General features: G+C 34.8%; 1 long non-coding RNA gene across 1 annotated transcript; it reads left to right on the forward strand.

The window, feature by feature from the left end:
• Nucleotides 1-11302: 11302 nt before the first annotated feature.
• On the forward strand, nucleotides 11303-17857 carry LOC126749324 (uncharacterized). Its single transcript, XR_007665012.1, has 2 exons — nucleotides 11303-11404; nucleotides 16924-17857. It is a non-coding gene; the product is annotated as an uncharacterized LOC126749324 (long non-coding RNA).
• Nucleotides 17858-18311: the final 454 nt, after the last annotated feature.

Here is an 18311-nt window from a genome sequence, read left to right on the forward strand (position 1 = left end):
CGACGAGGGCATTTTAACTTAATATGCTTTCCGTCTATTTTTTTTTTTTTTTTTTTTTTTTTAATGGTAAACACAAGCACAAGAGGAAAGTCCTATGTCACTCTTGGAGTGGTGCTTGCGCGAAGATATTTGTGGGCGTTTATCTTGAATCGCTATAGGTTGAATGCGTCGGGAAATATGTGAGGTAGAAGCCCGTTCCACAAAGAAGATGTTCTCCAGATGAATGAGTCCCGATACAGCGACGTCGTTGGGGTAGGCAGGTGGACTCGATGTTGATGAGCCGCAACTGCTAGATGCGTCCTTCTTGCCGGAACAGCCCTGGGTGGAATCAGGCCTGCCAGCTCAGAGGAGCACTTACCGTGATAATAACGGTAGAATAAACAGAGATCAGCCACCTTTCTCCTGTGTTCCAGACTCTTTGTCAGTTCTGGTTTGTCGATAAGACGAATAGCTCTTTTCTGTATAGAATCCAGCAGGTTTTAACTATGCTTGGGTGCAGAGCTCCAGACATGCGAGCAATACTCGAGGGAAGGGCGTATTTGAGCCTTATAAACAGTCAGCAGCTGTTCTGGTGTATACAGTTTTTTCGGTTTGAAAAGCACTCCGAGTTTTTTGGAAGCCGCCCTGGCGACCTCGGCAACGTGGTCATGCCAGGACACACTGTTGGTGACCTCGACCCTTAGAAGATGTAAAGATGATTTCATTGGCAATGTTTTCCAAGAAAAGGGTGGGGGATAGAATGCATCCTTCAGGGACTCCAGCGTTAATGTTAAATTTGTCGGAGAGGTATCCATCGACGGCTACTTGGATTGTTCGTTGTTCAAGAAAACTTTTGATCCAATTCAATAATGAGTTTTGTATGCCGATTGAGGAGAGCTTGGTTAGTAGTCCCTCATGCCACACTCTGTCAAATGCCTTGGAAATGTCAAGAGCGACTGAGCGGGACTCGCCGTGCTTCTCCATGGCCTCCGTCCACAAGTGTGTGACGTAGACCAGAAGATCGCCGGTGGATCTAAGCTTTCGGAAGCCGTATTGATGATCGCTGATTAGTTCAGATGATTCCAGATATCTTAGCAGTTGTTGCTTGACTGCTTTCTCCAGAGTTTACATCTAATACTATGGAAAAAACAGTGATGATACTCTATAATTTGCTCATTTAAGGGAGAGTGGGTGAATTGTGCGCACCTATGAAAAAACCTTGGTATTTTAGTAAATATGTCGAATAAAAATTTTCAATTTGGCTCAGATGTCCTTCATTTTGTGTACTATAAGGCGAGCGAATCAATTAGTACCAAAAAATATATTGTAAAATTAAGAACAAGATTAAATGAAATCTTGCCGTGCGCACGATTACCCAGCCTATGCGGTTAAAATTAGATCGGTTAAAATGCGGATGAAAAAAAGATCAATCGACTTACCTGTAAGGAAGAGTGATCCTAATTATACGAGCAGCCTCGTCGAAAGATTATAAACACCCTGTAGTAGCAGCGCGACGTACCTACATACGACGTCCAAAGAATTTAAAAAATTGATTCGGCAGCATATCGTCGGTTAAGATGCAATAGATCGTAACCCCCATGAACATTTTTTTAAAGGAGGAGAAAAACTAACTACACGTGAGTGGCGACGGTACCTTAAACCAATAAATCCTGGATATTCAACAAAAAAAATAACTGTATGATCGTAAAAAGAAAAATAATGATTTTGAGCTATTTAAGTGGGGTAACGAGATATTGCTCGAATTAAATGTTGACCAAATGTGGGTTAACAGAATTATGTAAGTTAGGTCCATCTAAGGGGCTTGAAATAAAAATGTCACTATTAAAATGCAAAAAATATAATTTTTAGCAAGAATAGGAAAATCAGAACCAACTAAACCTACATGTGACTGAAATTCTCATAAAAGGCGTGGCAATCTACAGGAATAACTGATTTAAGTTCGTGGAGATGTTTAAACTTTTGAGCTTTTATTTTCTTCTTAGTCAAATTTAGTGGCGGCCAAATAAGGCAGACTTCTTTTCGGCATCGCCGTTGGGGGAGCTCAGTCCATGAATTATCAAAATTTAGTTTATAGAAAATTATTCCTTCGGAGGTGTATTTTATCGCTCGGATATCCGTAACATTTTTGCTTCCTGTTCTTATACTACCATACATTTGATTGACCTTTACAGAAAAGTCACGGAATAAGTCATAATTGACCCATTCCGCACAATAAGGAAATGGATTTCTGCGAGCATCTCGTTTAATTGACAAATAAGTCGAAGGAAGGTAAATCTCTTTAATTTCTTTGATTTTAGTCTCAATTCTACTATGAACAGAATCACATTGCATTTGCGTATGCCCACGCTCAAGGTACTTCTGTTGAATAATAATATTTTTGGTTGCTGATAAAAAAAGAAGAGCATTGGCCATGATATTGTTCCTATTTTGGTAGGTGCACCCATCACTGTAAATAATAATTTGCTTGCTGTTGGTAGTGAATCTCGAAATGTAGTCAACGACCAAAGACGCAAGCGTGGAAGCTGAAAGGTCACTTTCGACTTTACTAAACCAGTAACACATTACATGCTTAGTTTTTATGTTCATAATTGTAAAATTGTGACAGCATAATTTTGTTTTATAGTACAAAGAACTAGCATTTAAACTGGGGCGTACTTTTACAGCTTGCAAGTCCATCATCAACAGTACTGCCTTTTCACCATCGGCCAATTTTATATCATTCGCCTTTTCTTGTCTTGCTCTATTTCTTTTATAGCAATGTGTATCGCATAAAGTCCTTCTAAATTTCCTACTTCATACTGGCAACAAAGATCGCACCTATCTTTTTTCGGCTGATTGATGGCAAGATTTTTTTCTTGAAACAGGTCATCGAAAGTTTTTCGACTCATAGATTTTTTATTTTCAGTTTCACATCTTGAAAGATACGCCCTAAATAAAGCCATTTTTGATGGCACATTTTGGTCCAAGTACAAGTTAGATGATGTTTGACGACAATAATGGGATGGCAAGAAAGACAATTCATCAAAAAACTGATTTAAAAATTCCTTATCACTATTTTTCTTTTCGCGTAAGTGAGCAGCCCTATTCTCATTCTTGCCAAGTTTTGATTCATGCATACCATGTTCAGCCTTTTTAACCCATGAGCTTACTTAAAATTCTCCTAGATATGGAGTAGACAAGAAAAGTTTTTTGCAGACATTCGTTTTGTGGCCATCTATTGTTAAACTATAAAACATCGAAAAGTTTCTCGATGAATTTTCATTTTTTGTGTATCTTCTTTTAACAGCTAACAGAGCTACATTATTAACCACATAAACTTTGCGCTGATCCCAAGTCATTTTCCAAAACTTTTCAAAAAGCTGCCTTCTTTTATCTTCGAAAATATTTGAACAGGAACGTAGTTTACTATTTTTACAAAGATTGGAATCACATTATTCTTTCAGCTTTAGGGGCAATTTGTTTGTATTTTTTGGTCTCGCCGTCTTTTTTAAATCCGGTATATTTTTGTCCTTTCTCGCGAAGAATTCTATTTTTTTCCCTCTTCCATAGTTGTTTTAAAGGTTTCCTCAATCTACCGTCTTCATGTTGTTCATTTTCTTCTTGGTAACTTGAGTCGCTCTTCAAATCTGATTCATTGTTTCTTTCTGATATCATGGCTGATGCTTCTTCCTCGGTCTGCATGTCTCCTAACCTGGGGCTGTTTAGTCTTTCATTATCATCCGTTTCGTCCTTTATAATCTCCAAATTTGTATTGTTTGGTACATCACTAAATGGTATGTCGATTACACTATATGACTGCGAAATATTGCGAGAAAGTTTCGCTTTCTACGGTATATAATTCTTCTCTTAGATTGTTCGCGTCTAAAAAGAATTCTGTAACGGAATCGACAGTAGGTTGAGCAGCTATCGTCTCATTCTCCATATTGTCTTCAAAACTTTGCAAATAATTGTGCAAGATTTGAGGCTCTATTGGATACTCTTTTTCATAATGGCCTACTTGTTCATCTGGCGGCACAGTTACTAGCACAATCGGTTGATTTTCTCCTGAACTACTAGAAGCAGATTCATTTACCTCAGTGGATTTACATTCTGAAAAAAAAAACAATTTTCTCTTACACAAACCAAAATACTTAACTTGGTGTGTCTTTTCAGAATTTGACATAAAAAATGGCCAACGTTGCCAGTATTAAGTAGCTTAGTAGCTTAGGCTTTAGCCATTTATTAGCATTACATCATTACATCAGACCTCTGTCAATCAACCCCAAAGGTTTTATGAGTTGTAAACGCTCCATACACTATTTTTTTATTTGTTAGACCCCCTATGTACAGGGTGGCCAAATAAGAATGCGAGGTACTGTATCTGGGAAACTATTCATCGTAGAAGCTTGCGATAAAAAAGTTTATTACTAAAATGGCCAAGAGAATGACCTGGAAAATATTTTGAAGTTTCTAAAATGGCCGCTAGGGGGCGCAACTGCAATCTTGAATCTAGAAAACTGATGTTTCTGTAAATTTTGCTGAATTAACCTAACAAAAAAATAGCTGATTATTAAAGTAGAGACTAATCCGAACCTTTTTTATTTGAATAGTTTTGCTGTATCTCTAAAAATAAAGTGGTGGGGGGTGTTCAAAAGTTGGCTTAAAACACACCCTGTATACTAAAAACGCCTTAGCCGATTTTATCAAACTTAGGCTAGTTGAAAAGAGCTATTATTAAGCTACGAATATTATTATATTTCATGTTTTTTTAGCTTTACATCTCGCCGCTAGAGGGCTTTTTTCGGCTTTCTGACACAAATGACTAATTTTCTCAAAAAACTTAAATGCAATGGTATAAGTTTTTTTATACAAAAAAATAGCTTAATGACGCCTAAATATGCTTGCGAAAACCGCATCTTAATATCTTCATCCTAACCTAAAATTTAGGCCAAAGAAAATTTTATATGGAAATCCCTTAATATTTATAAAAACTACAAAATAATTTATTTCGAATTTCTTTTATAATGTAAGTTGCGGCCCTATAAAGGACCGATTTTAAAAAGAAAGGGTTTTAATGCCACCGTAAATGCTCGAAATGCTGACCATCACGCTCTATGCATTGCTGAAGCCTCTCATGGGTAGATAGAACTGCAGCTTCAATTTCGGCTCTCGGTATGGTATGTATTGCATTACGAATGCGGTTTTTCATATCTTCTCTAGTCGTAGGCTGAGTCTGAAATACAATGTCCTTTAACCGCCCCCATAAATAGAAATCAAGACAGGTTAAGTCTGGGGATCGCGGAGGCCATGGAAACAGGCTTCCTCTTCCAATCCACCGCTGTTGAAAAATGTTATTAATATGCTCTCGCATATTCCTTGCAAAATGTGCTGGACAACCATCCAACTGCAAAAACAAATTTTGCCGGACTTCCAGTGGCACATCTTCCAGCAACAACGGTAATTGATTTACCAAAAAGTCGAAAAAAACATTGCCATCTAGAGATTGCTCAAAAAAATATGGTCCAATAATGTTGCCTCCAAGTATACCACACCACACATTTAAACTCCAGCGCCCTTGGTGCTGAACTTCACGCAACCTATGCGGATTATATTAAATGTGGCTTCATCGGTCCAAAGAATTTTAAATAAAAAATCTCTGCCCTCGCGTATCATGCCTAATATCCAATGGCAATAGTCCAACCTACGGTCAAAGTCTGCTTCTTCCAATGCCTGATGAAAATTAACATGATATGGGTGCATTCTATAAATATATTAAAAAAAAGCTGAACTTAAATAAATCCATATATGGCGATGGCTATTAGAATTTACCTATTGTCCTTCAAAATATTTTGAATCGTTGTTCTTGATATGCCTAATTCAAGGGATAATGCTCTTGTGCTAACATGAGGATTTCCTTCAATATATCCCAGTACGCTGTTAATATTGTCCACATTTCTTCTAATTCTTGGCCGTTGAAACCTAGGCCGAAAACTACCATTGGCTCGTAAGTTCGCCTCTAATCGGGGAAAAAATCTAATATTGCAAGGACTTCGATTTGGATATCGAGCAGCATAAACTCTTTTTGCTACTGCAGCATTTTGAAGACATTCAAAATAAACCGCAAGCATATCAACAGCTTCATCGTTCGTAAAACGCATTTTGCAAAAACAAAAAATGCTCAAGTAACGTAAAACTTTTGACAACTTACTATTGACAATTTGAGGAATGTTTATAATTTGAGTAGACATTTGTTTTGTTGCATTCCATGGCCTGCTTTCTAATATTTATTTTTTTCGTATTATATCCATAGTGAATATATAACATAAAATAGGTCTGATTTTTGATATAAGCATTATTAATACTTACCCTTTAGTGATATTAGGTAATATTTTCAAAAATGGTAAATTTTGTTTTCAAAAGTAGTGAATTTTAAAAAATTCCAAAATAATTAGTTTAAAAAAATTAAAATTTAAGGGTATAAAATATGCTTTGGCCTATATTTTAGGTTAGGAACAAGATATCGAGTTGCGGTTTTCGCAAGATTATTTAGACATCATTTAGCTACTTTTCTGTGAAAAAAAAATCATATCAACGCGTTTAAGTTTTTTGAGAAAATTAGTCATTTGTGTCAGAAAGCCGAAAAAAGCCCTCTAGCGGCGAGATGTAAAACTAAAAAAACATGAAATATAATAATATTCGTAGCTTAATAATAGGTCTTTTCAACTAGCCCAAGTTTGATAAAATCGGCTAAGGCGTTTTTAGTATACAGGGTGTGTTTTAAGCCAACTTTTGAACACCCCCCACCACTTTATTTTTAGAGATACAGCAAAACTATTCAAATAAAAAAGGTTCGGATTAGTCTGTACTTTAATAATCAGCTATTTTTTTGTTAGGTTAATTCAGCAAAATTTACAGAAACATCAGTTTTCTAGATTCAAGATTGCAGTTGCGCCCCCTAGCGGCCATTTTAGAAACTTGAAAATATTTTCCAGGTCATTCTCTTGGCCATTTTAGTAATAAATTTTTTTATCGCAAGGTTCTACGATGAATTGTTTCCCAGATACAGTACCTCGCATTCTTATTTGGCCACCCTGTACATTATTTCAAGAGTACCCTGTCACCTTTTTACCTTTAACTTACAAATTAATAAACTAAAACTACTTGGGCACTCACCGGTAGCTGGTAAACACATTTCAATAAGTAATTTACTTCGTTTACGTACATTATTATTAAATGCGTTATTCATTTTAAAACACATTTAAATTAAAACACGAACAACACACAACACAAACACAGTATGGGTTACTTTTGTTTATGACAAACAATGTCAAAACCTCGTAAGCCACTTCGATACACCTGTCACTGTGGGATGCGATGTTTTGCTTTAAACGGCAATACCTCGTAAGCCGCACATGTGGGGGGAGTACGTGGTATTGCATTTATGAGTGTGGGAAACGAGATTTTTTATTTTAAATATATTTAAATTATCGTCAAACTGTGGCTTGGGAGATATTGCATATGCATAATATGGCATGCCACAAATATAATGGTAACAAAATCTCATTTTTGCAAAAAGTGTGGGTTACGAGCTATTGCATCTTAACCGACAATATTAGTACTAGCATAATAATAATAACAGTATTTTATTTATCTAGTGTGTAATAATGGCTATTATTAGTCACAGCCATTGTACGCGTGTTAAATACTATATTTTATCTACAACTTTACACTTATATGTAAGTATACAATATACTTTTTTAGTTTAAGAATGTGTTGATATTTTTAATATCACCTGTCACCTAGATGGTGTACAGTGGAGTAATAGACCAATTAGGTTCTCAATCAAGTCGTCAAAGTGAATGTATTACTTATGTTTACAAGTACTTAATAGTTGTAGATAAAATATTTATTTCTACAATTTAAAAAATAGTTTAAACTCTGGTAAAGATAATAAGGGATTAAGTCGGCATTAAAGCATAAAAGAAAACAAAAAGTAAGTGGCAAAATATAAAAATATAAAGCATTAATTGGTATGTATGTAGAAGCCTATTCTGTAGACCTTTAGGTTAAACTTAAGTACCTACATACCTATATTTTTAAAATAAATAATTTAAACTAAAATAAAACAATATCTCTCGATTTTATGATTTAGTTAATCTGTTTTTTATGAAATTGATAATTGATATACAGGATGTTTGAGTTTATTGTTGCATAACTTTAAGATTCGATAGAACTTTTAAAATTAATGCATAAAGTCTATATAAACATAGGTCGAAAAATGATTGGCTTCCGAAATACAGGGTGTTGAAAGTAAAAAATGTCATTTTTTATTCAACTAAAAAGAACGTTACGTTTTTGCTTTTTTCACAATAAAAATTATATTTATAATTTTCCACAAGTTTCTAACAAAAACCACCTCTTCACTTTTTTCTGTCCGGAGAATGGTTTGTGCCAAAAAAAATAAAATCAATTTACCTTCATGACCTGTGCATCTTTAGGGATTAAGCAAAGAGTTGCCTCGCCGAATGAAAAATCCGCCACCCATTGCAATAAGTAATTACATGCATTATAACAAATTGGCCATTAAGCTAGTTTTAATCACTTATCGCATAATATGACTCTAATATATAAAGATATCACGTAGTGAAATCTTTTGGGGGGGGAGATCATAACCTAATATCTGAATCGAAGTGCGTCAAGACTCAAGAGTTTTGGTTATAGTCGGGCCGGATAACCCCTGGATGCATGTTGAGCTAGAAGTGTAAGTAAACTGATGTTTTATTTGCTTGCAATGCAAAACTCACTGCTCATACTATCTGAATATTGCTTTGCTCATTTGTAAATTTGTTTATGTTAAATAGGTTTGTCCTAGTATTTTAACAAAATTTTACATTTTTCTAAGAGCAGTAAGTATACATCTTCCAAAGTGTTATCAAACCCAGACATTCTAGTTATGCGATTATCATCACATTTCCACCATTGATCGTTATAATTAACTATAGATGTATAATAGAGAAAAAATGAAAACTAAGTCTGAGTCTCAAAATGTCTTTTTAATTAATCAGGTGACACGTTTCGCTAATAAAGCATCATCAGACCTTATTCTGATGCTTAACAACACTTTTTACTCGGAATATTTGATCATCCAAATTAACACTTTCAGAAGCAAAATTGTAAAATTTAGTATTTATCTTATTCCCTTGAGGGCCAATTCTCTGAAGACATACTACCAAATATTTATGGCAAATAACCACTAAGCGTGATTTTAGATTATTGTTACAGTAATAATCTATCAGAGTCTTTTAGCATTAACATTGAATTAAAATCAATTAAATTGCCACAGTTTTCAGGAAAATAAAGAAAATGAGTGTATATTAATTGTTCATTTTCATTCATATTAATATTACAGTTTTGACAATTTAAAAGTTCATGACCATTAGCTTTTATGAAAATGCTAAAATCATCTGCATCTAATCCTCTGATTAAAGATTGACAAAATGATTGAGCGTCCATTTGTTGATTTACAGCAAAATTTTCACCATTTCGACCAGACACCAATTGTCGAACTTTTAATGTGGAATTAATTTTGGTCAGCATAATATCATTTAGAATACTGTTTAGAGCTGTATTTCGCTTTGAAATGGAAAAGCGAAATTCAGGTAAACATAAAAATGACTGTACGATGCTATTTGCATAACATGAAACCATATCGGTATTTAATAAAGCAGGCGGTTTAGTAAATAAGTTGGGGTTGTTTTCGTCATCGGAACTAATATCTACTACCATATTATCATTATTATGTTCTACACTTTGGTAAGTAGAGATAGCCAATGAATTTTGTGTTGGTAAAATTTGCATTTGCTTGGTATTAAATTTTAGTTCAGTAGAGCCTTTTGTTGATTGTTTATTTTTATCAACGTTTTTTACCTGCTTAGGAATAAAACCTTTATTAGAAATACTAATCACTAGTGATTTATGGTGACTATACACAGTATTATAAATATTGTAACTCAAATTATTAAAATTACTAAAAAGCCAATCAATTTGAGTTTTTGATTTTGTAGTTGATTCTCCAATACTCAATTTGCAACTTAAACCTTTAGATATTAAACAATTTTTCAAACCATTTTTATTTTGATTGATAATATCTTGATTAAAATCACCCATGATAAGGATATCACTTTGTTGATCAATAATCTCTTCCAAACAAAATTTAGCATGTGCAATGCTCAATTTTGGGGGAATATAAACTGCTATGATAATAATAATAATAATAATCTTTATTTAGCAAAAATGCTACATGACATATCAAAATTAAATATATAAATACAAAGCTTGTTTAGTTTAATTTACATCCATACACACACACACGTAATTCCACAAACGATGTGTTACAGGTTAAAATTGGCATTTTATACTCTTTATTAAAGCACTGATTACAGTTATATTTTCAAAATAGATATTTTACAAATATTAATGATTGATACTAGTAATGCCCTCTCTGTAATAGCCTCCCAAGTAAACCATAGTTCTGTTCTCTAGCCATTTCAAATTACAGTATTCTTTTTTTTAAGGACACATTTAGTTTTGTACATTTCAGCTTCATATTGTACTGGTTGTTAATGAAATTTTATTTATACTCTTATAAAACCCGGTTCTGGACTAAAGAAATATTTTAGAATTTAAATTATATCCCATATTGCTTATTCCATACTTTATTTAATTATTTTATAACGAATAATGATTAATTGGGCATGTACAATTATTGTGTATGTTGTACTGTTCATAGTACAATATCTGATTTTGGCTTGACCATACCAGATATGCTGGTTGATTTTACTCGGACTGACCTATCTAATTTTTGTCTCTTTTTATCTAATGTAAATATTAGTTTTCTTGGAAGATAGCAAGAAGTTGCTGGTCTAGGCAAAATCGAAATTGATTGTCATAGTGACACATATTTTCATTGCCAACTTCCTTGGGCCACAAATTTTGTTATTTATTTTTTTATAAAAGGTTTTATGGTACTTATAAAAAAAGTTAAGTTATTTTGTTATATATTTCGATTGGCAATACACTTTGTGCGTGATTGCTTAAATACGGGTTTGACCTCTGCGGTCGTTCCTTTTCCCAGACCGCCGTCATGAAGTGAAGAGTGCTTTAATTCTTTTTGAAATTCGTGTGAATTTTACCCATATGGGGATATAATTGACTAAATGTGGTGATAGTAAATCAACTTTTTGGGCGTAATGCTATAATTTGTTGTTTTGTTGAATTTACTGGCCTTTATGGCGATTTAAAACCTAATAATTTTTCACGTGCCCTCGAACATCGGCAAAATAGCGGTTCTGATTGGCATTGGCAGGGGACAATTTTAATTAGCAAGTAGGTATTCTTGAATTTATCGTTTATACTGATAGTATAGGTTTTTTTCTTTTCTTTTGGCTACTAGAGCTACATAACATGGATTTTGGACGGATTTTTTTTGTACGGACCTGATTTCTTCATGCCACATGGTGCTTCCGTTTTGGGGTTATGTACTCTACTGGCTCTAATCTAGAAGGAGATTTTAAGCAACTGTGAGCTAACGTCTAACCTAGACCACTACCAGAGCTTGGCGTATTGTGAAGTGGAAGAGGTGAAGCTTGGAAGCCTGCAGTTTTTTCCTTGACTGGGAATTGGATGTCTGGGAGAGTCTCGAATATGAAGTAGTCTGCTGTGTATGGAGCTAAGTGACAGAACATAACATTTTTTTTTAATCACTTGTTTTATTTTATTTTTATTATCACGACTTTTATCTTTTGAGTTGAGATACATACATAAGCTTATTTAAAATTTTATTGACATTATTTAATCGATGCTATTTTATTATTGAATATTACTGATAAGAGTACATATATATGTGACAAGTGACTCCTGTGAGGTAAGACGCAGCCGGCTTCGTAGTACTACGAGTATATACTTGGGTTATATTATTTATTTTCAGACTACTCCTAAGATGTCAAATTTTCTCAGATTAGCTAGTAAATGTTAGAGTAAACTAATAAAAGGGTAATTTTAAGTGGGGAAGCTTCAACAGTTAGTGTTATAATTATAATAATCAAAATAGGCCAGGACAAAATCAAAATTTTAATCAAAGATCTAGTAACCACAATAAATTCCAAGGTTCAGATCGTTATGGACAAGACAGAAATTTCAATTCTAATAATTTTAAGAACAGTAATTTTAAAACAGGTCCTAGTGGTCTAAATCATCACAATTCTGGCAACAAAAATAACAATAATTTTGGTAATGCTAATTCTGGAGTAAAACTTTGTTTTAAATGTGATCAACCAAATCATTTTGCTAAAAATTGTACATCAAAAATTAAAAAATGTTTTGGCTGTGGAAAAGATAACTTTACTAAAATAAACTGTCCAAATTGTAATAGACATAATAATCAGGGAAACGACTCGAGAAGCCAATCTTAGGTCGAGGGTTTGCTTCTGGTTTTGATTCGACCATGGATTGTAAAAATAAAATTGTACTTGACTATGTATTAGCACATGTAGGTCCAGGGGAATGTCCTTATTTATCAGTAGAAATTTTTGGGTCTAAATTTTATGGTCTTTTGGATTCAGGTGCAAATAGGACTTTTATGGGTAGTTCTGGTTGGGAAAAATTGAAAATATTGGGAGTTACTTTGGACATTAATAGGAGAACATCTTGTACAATAGCTAATAATATATCGTGTGAATGTATAGGCGTTGTTAGCGTGCCTGTAAGTGTAAAAGGAGTTATTAGGGTTATTGACATTTTTATAGTCCCAGAAATTCGTCATGAGTTGGTTTTGGGTATTGATTTCTGGAAAAACTTGGGTATTGTTCCTGACATGCGTCGAGGTGAATGGCATTTTTCTGAAGAACCCTTAAATTCTGAAATTTCCTTAATTCAGTGTGAAGCAGATTTACCTGCAGAAGAACATTTGGCTTTGGATAAATTAGTTTCATCTTACTTTCAAAAGATTGGGGATAGGCTGGGATGCACTTCAGTTGTTAAACATAAGATAACCACTAATAGTGAGCCTATTAAGCAAAGGTATTATCCTGTATCACCTTTCAAACAGAAACTCATTGATGAGGAGGTTGACAAGATGTTGGAGTTGGGAGTCATCGAACCATCTACTTCAGCTTGGTCCTCTCCGGTTCTTCTGGTGCCTAAAAGTGATGGCAAAATGAGATTCTGCGTTGATTTTAGGAAATTAAATGCTGTATCCGAGCGTTGTGCATATCCACTTCCCTACATTTCAGCCATTTTGGATAAGTTGGGCGGAGCCAAATATCTTAGTTCTTTGGATTTAAAGAGTGCTTATTGGCAGGTTGAATTGGAGGAAAATAGTAAGCAGTATACTGCATTTACCGTTCCTGGACGTGGTTTATTTCAGTTCCGTAGACTTCCATTTGGATTACATAATGCCCCCGCAACCTTCCAAAGGTTGATCGACACCATCCTCGGTCCCAAGTTTCAGAATTCAGTGTTTAGATATATTGATGATATTATTCTAATAAGCCCCGATTTTAAGAGCCATTTACAGCTTCTAAAAGATGTTTTTCAGTGTTTGGAGGAGGCCGGTCTTACACTTAATAAGGAAAAAAGTAAATTTTGTAGAGCCGAGTTAAGATATTTGGGTTATGTAGTAAATCGTCATGGAATTTCTGTGGATCCTTCCAAAGTCGAAGCCATTACTAACATGCCAACTCCAAAATCAGTGACAGAAGTTCGTAGAATTATTGGTATGCTCTCTTGGTATCGTCGATTTATTCCTACCTTTTCTGATATAATTGCACCATTTACCAAACTTTTAAGAAAGGGAACTAAATTTTATTGGGATGTAAAATGTGATGAAGCTTTTCAAAAAGTTAAAAATTCCTTGATTTCAGCACCTATTTTAACTTGCCCTAGGTTCGAATATGACTTCGTTTTGCAAACAGATGCCTCAGGATATGGGGTTGGCGCTGTTTTATATCAAATTTATGATGGGCGTGAAAATGTAATTTGTTATATATCTCGTACCTTGACTCGACAGGAAAAGTTGTATTCAGCTACTGAGCGAGAACTTCTAGCAGTCCTATTTGGTATAGAAAAATTAAGATGTTATTTGGAAGGTGCTAAGTTTTCGGTTATTTGTGATCATCATAGTTTACAGTGGCTGGATAATCTTAAAAATCCTCAAGGTAGATTGGGGAGATGGGCTTTAAGGCTGCAGCAATTCGACTATAAAATAATTCATAGGAAAGGGCGCGATAATGTAGTAGCGGATGCTTTATCGAGGAATGTCCCGGTAAATTGTGATTCTGTTCAGTTCTCCAACCATGATTTTCATAAAACTAGTGATTCTTGGTATATTAAATTGAGAGATAGAATTGTCAAAAATCCATTAGATTTTCCTCTTTGGAGAGTTAGTGAGGACAAGATTTATAAATATGTGAGGTTAGATTACCCAGATTTACGTGACGCTGCTGACTATTGGAAATTAGTTATTCCTAAGGATAGGAGACACGAGGTTTTTGCAAGCTGCCACTGCTCGTGTTGAGTTGTTGCGATGGAGCCCAGCCCAATAGGTTAACTGTTGGTTGACCTCTGTTTTCATTTAGGGGGGCGAGCCTGGCTATAGTTCATATGCGATCACGGTTGGCGTCTATGGTGTAGAGGTAATCCTCGATAATACGCCTAGTGACGAATACGGGTGCTGGAAAACTTTCGTAAAGGTAGTGATTTTCGGCGCATATGCGACCGAAACTACCGTCTAGTCCGGGATAGAAGCATTCAAAGTCTGCGGCATAAAGGGCGTTAGATTCATCGCGAAAATCGCCTAAGCTACGCAAATAACTGTCGATTGGTGCTGGAACTGGATATTCATTGCCATGACGTCTGAAGATCTCAATCATGTCTTTCTCTTCGTTGGTGGCTTTTCCAGTGTGTAATCTGATTGCCATGATTCGCACATATAAGTGCTGGCAACAATACCAAATAAACAGTGATTCTGTCATATACTTTGATACTCCTTTATCAGCTGTCGAGAGTTGGTTAAACACTTCCTTACAAAGCGGAATGAATCCTTCCAATGTTGGAGTGAATTTTCTGTCGGCATGCACCTGCCGCATGGGATAAAAACCCATCTAGATCCACATCTTGGTATAAGGGATCGTTGGTTAGCGGCGACGGTTTGGTAGACTTCGCCTTAGGTGCTAGATCGAAGTTGGTAACTTCAACCTTTCGGCTGACTTGGGGAGCAATTCGTGTGCTCTGTGGTTCGGGTCTGGACACACCACGTCCTCCGCGGTTGCCTCGACCTCTTGACCCTCGTCTGCTTTGGCCTCCTCTCGTATCTGAATCTGCAAGCTGAGTGGGCGCTACTGCTGCTCCGTCCTCTGTTGCATAGAAATTCGATTGCGCGGTACGCTGCATCGTGCCTTCTGGTATATAACACCTTAGAATTAAAAGAAATTAAAAGGGTTGAATCTTTAGGGAAGCTAAGGGAATTTGTATCGAAGAAATTATTACAAGCAGGCCAGAAATCTAGGGATCAATATAACTTAAGACGTCGAAATGTAGAATTCAATATTGGTGATTTAGTTTGGAAAAGATTGTATGCGTTGTCAGATGCAGGGAACTATTTTACTGCTAAGTTGGCAGGTAATTTTGAAGGTCCTTTTAGGGTAAAAAATAAAGTGGGTTACTGCATTTATGAACTTGAGGATATGCATGGGAAATCAAAAGGAAATTGGCATGTGCAAGATCTTAAACCTTATTATGATGAAGTTGGAAACTAGCTACCTATTTAATTTATTTTTTTTATTTTCATTGCCTATTACTTAACTCAATAGATAATTAAATTTAATTTGGATGGTAGTGTAATTATTTTCTTAATTGGCTATACACCTATAGATTAGTAGTTAAAAAAAAAAATTTTTTACAGGTTAAAATTGGCATTTTATACTCTTTATTAAAGCACTGATTACAGTTATATTTTCAAAAAAGATATTTTACAAATATTAATGATTGATACTAGTAATGCCCTCTCTGTAATAGCCCCAGTATTCTTTTTTTTAAGGACACATTTAGTTTTGTACATTTCAGCTTCATATTGTACTGGTTGTTAATGAAATTTTATTTATACTCTTATAAAACCCGGTTCTGGACTAAAGAAATATTTTAGAATTTAAATTATATCCCATATTGCTTATTCCATACTTTATTTAATTATTTTATAACGAATAATGATTAATTGGGCATGTACAATTATTGTGTATGTTGTACTGTTCATAGTACAATATCTGATTTTGGCTTGACCATACCAGATATGCTGGTTGATTTTACTCGGACTGACGTATCTAATTTTTGTCTCTTTTTATCTAATGTAAATATTAGTTTTCTTGGAAGATAGCAAGAAGTTGCTGGTCTAGGCAAAATCGAAATTGATTGTCATAGTGACACATATTTTCATTGCCAACTTCCTTGGGCCACAAATTTTGTTATTTATTTTTTTATAAAAGGTTTTATGGTACTTATAAAAAAAGTTAAGTTATTTTGTTATATATTTCGATTGGCAATACACTTTGTGCGTGATTGCTTAAATACGGGTTTGACCTCTGCGGTCGTTCCTTTTCCCAGACCGCCGTCATGAAGTGAAGAGTGCTTTAATTCTTTTTGAAATTCGTGTGAATTTTACCCATATGGGGATATAATTGACTAAATGTGGTGATAGTAAATCAACTTTTTGGGCGTAATGCTATAATTTGTTGTTTTGTTGAATTTACTGGCCTTTATGGCGATTTAAAACCTAATAATTTTTCACGTGCCCTCGAACATCGGCAAAATAGCGGTTCTGATTGGCATTGGCAGGGGACAATTTTAATTAGCAAGTAGGTATTCTTGAATTTATCGTTTATACTGATAATATAGGTTTTTTCTTTTCTTTTGGCTACTAGAGCTACATAACATGGATTTTGGACGGATTTTTTTTGTACGGACCTGATTTCTTCATGCCACATGGTGCTTCCGTTTTGGGGTTATGTACTCTACTGGCTCTAATCTAGAAGGAGATTTTAAGCAACTGTGAGCTAACGTCTAACCTAGACCACTACCAGAGCTTGGCGTATTGTGAAGTGGAAGAGGTGAAGCTTGGAAGCCTGCAGTTTTTTCCTTGACTGGGAATTGGATGTCTGGGAGAGTCTCGAATATGAAGTAGTCTGCTGTGTATGGAGCTAAGTGACAGAACATAACATTTTTTTTTATTCACTTGTTTTATTTTATTTTTATTATCACGACTTTTATCTTTTGAGTTGAGATACATACATAAGCTTATTTAAAATTTTATTGACATTATTTAATCGATGCTATTTTATTATTGAATATTACTGATAAGAGTACATATATATGTGACAAGTGACTCCTGTGAGGTAAGACGCAGCCGGCTTCGTAGTACTACGAGTATATACTTGGGTTATATTATTTATTTTCAGACTACTCCTAAGATGTCAAATTTTCTCAGATTAGCTAGTAAATGTTAGAGTAAACTAATAAAAGGGTAATTTTAAGTGGGGAAGCTTCAACAGTTAGGGTTGTTATTTTTTTTTGCTTAGGTCAATGTCCGTGGCGGGATATACCGGGCCATGTAAGTTATTAGTTTAATTGAATTGAAGCTTCATTCCCCAAAAGGTTTGGGTGTAACATAGTTTGTTTTATTTCGACAACCACACTTTGATTGTGTATTTTTTGTGTGATGTTGTGGTTCCTTATTACCAACTTAAATAATTATTCCTCTTAACAATAAATAACATAACATAATTCTCTGTGATAATCAAGACTGAAATAAATTGTTATTTTCTGTTGTTAATTTGTTTTTCACTTGAGTTGAGTAGGTTGGAATATCATAGGTAATTTGGAAACAATAGTGTATACTGATTTGACTTTGATTTTGTTTTCCAAGTTTCGTTTTGAACTTGCCTAAATAAATTTTGATAAATATTGGGCGTCCTTTGGGATTATATAAAATCCAAAACTTGGTGGCGCCATACTGATTTTGACATTTAGTTGGGTAACTCTTGGGTAGTTACTACCTAAGAAATTTTGGTTCATTTGGTTGAGAAAGAAGCTAGAACCCACATCGGCTTGAGCTAGCAGCATTGTGAAGGATTCCTTCTCTGGGTGTTTCAGGTAAGAGGGGTTAAGTTCCTCCGGGCATCAAACAACTTTTGGAGACCCTCTTAAGGCCATAAACCTTTCACTATTTTTAGTACTTCTTTTCTTTTGATTACTTTGGCATTCATCGCTTCACCACCATCATTCCA

The sequence above is a fragment of the Anthonomus grandis genome, chromosome 24, assembly GCF_022605725.1.
Source record: "Anthonomus grandis grandis chromosome 24, icAntGran1.3, whole genome shotgun sequence".
NCBI lineage: Eukaryota > Metazoa > Arthropoda > Insecta > Coleoptera > Curculionidae > Anthonomus > Anthonomus grandis.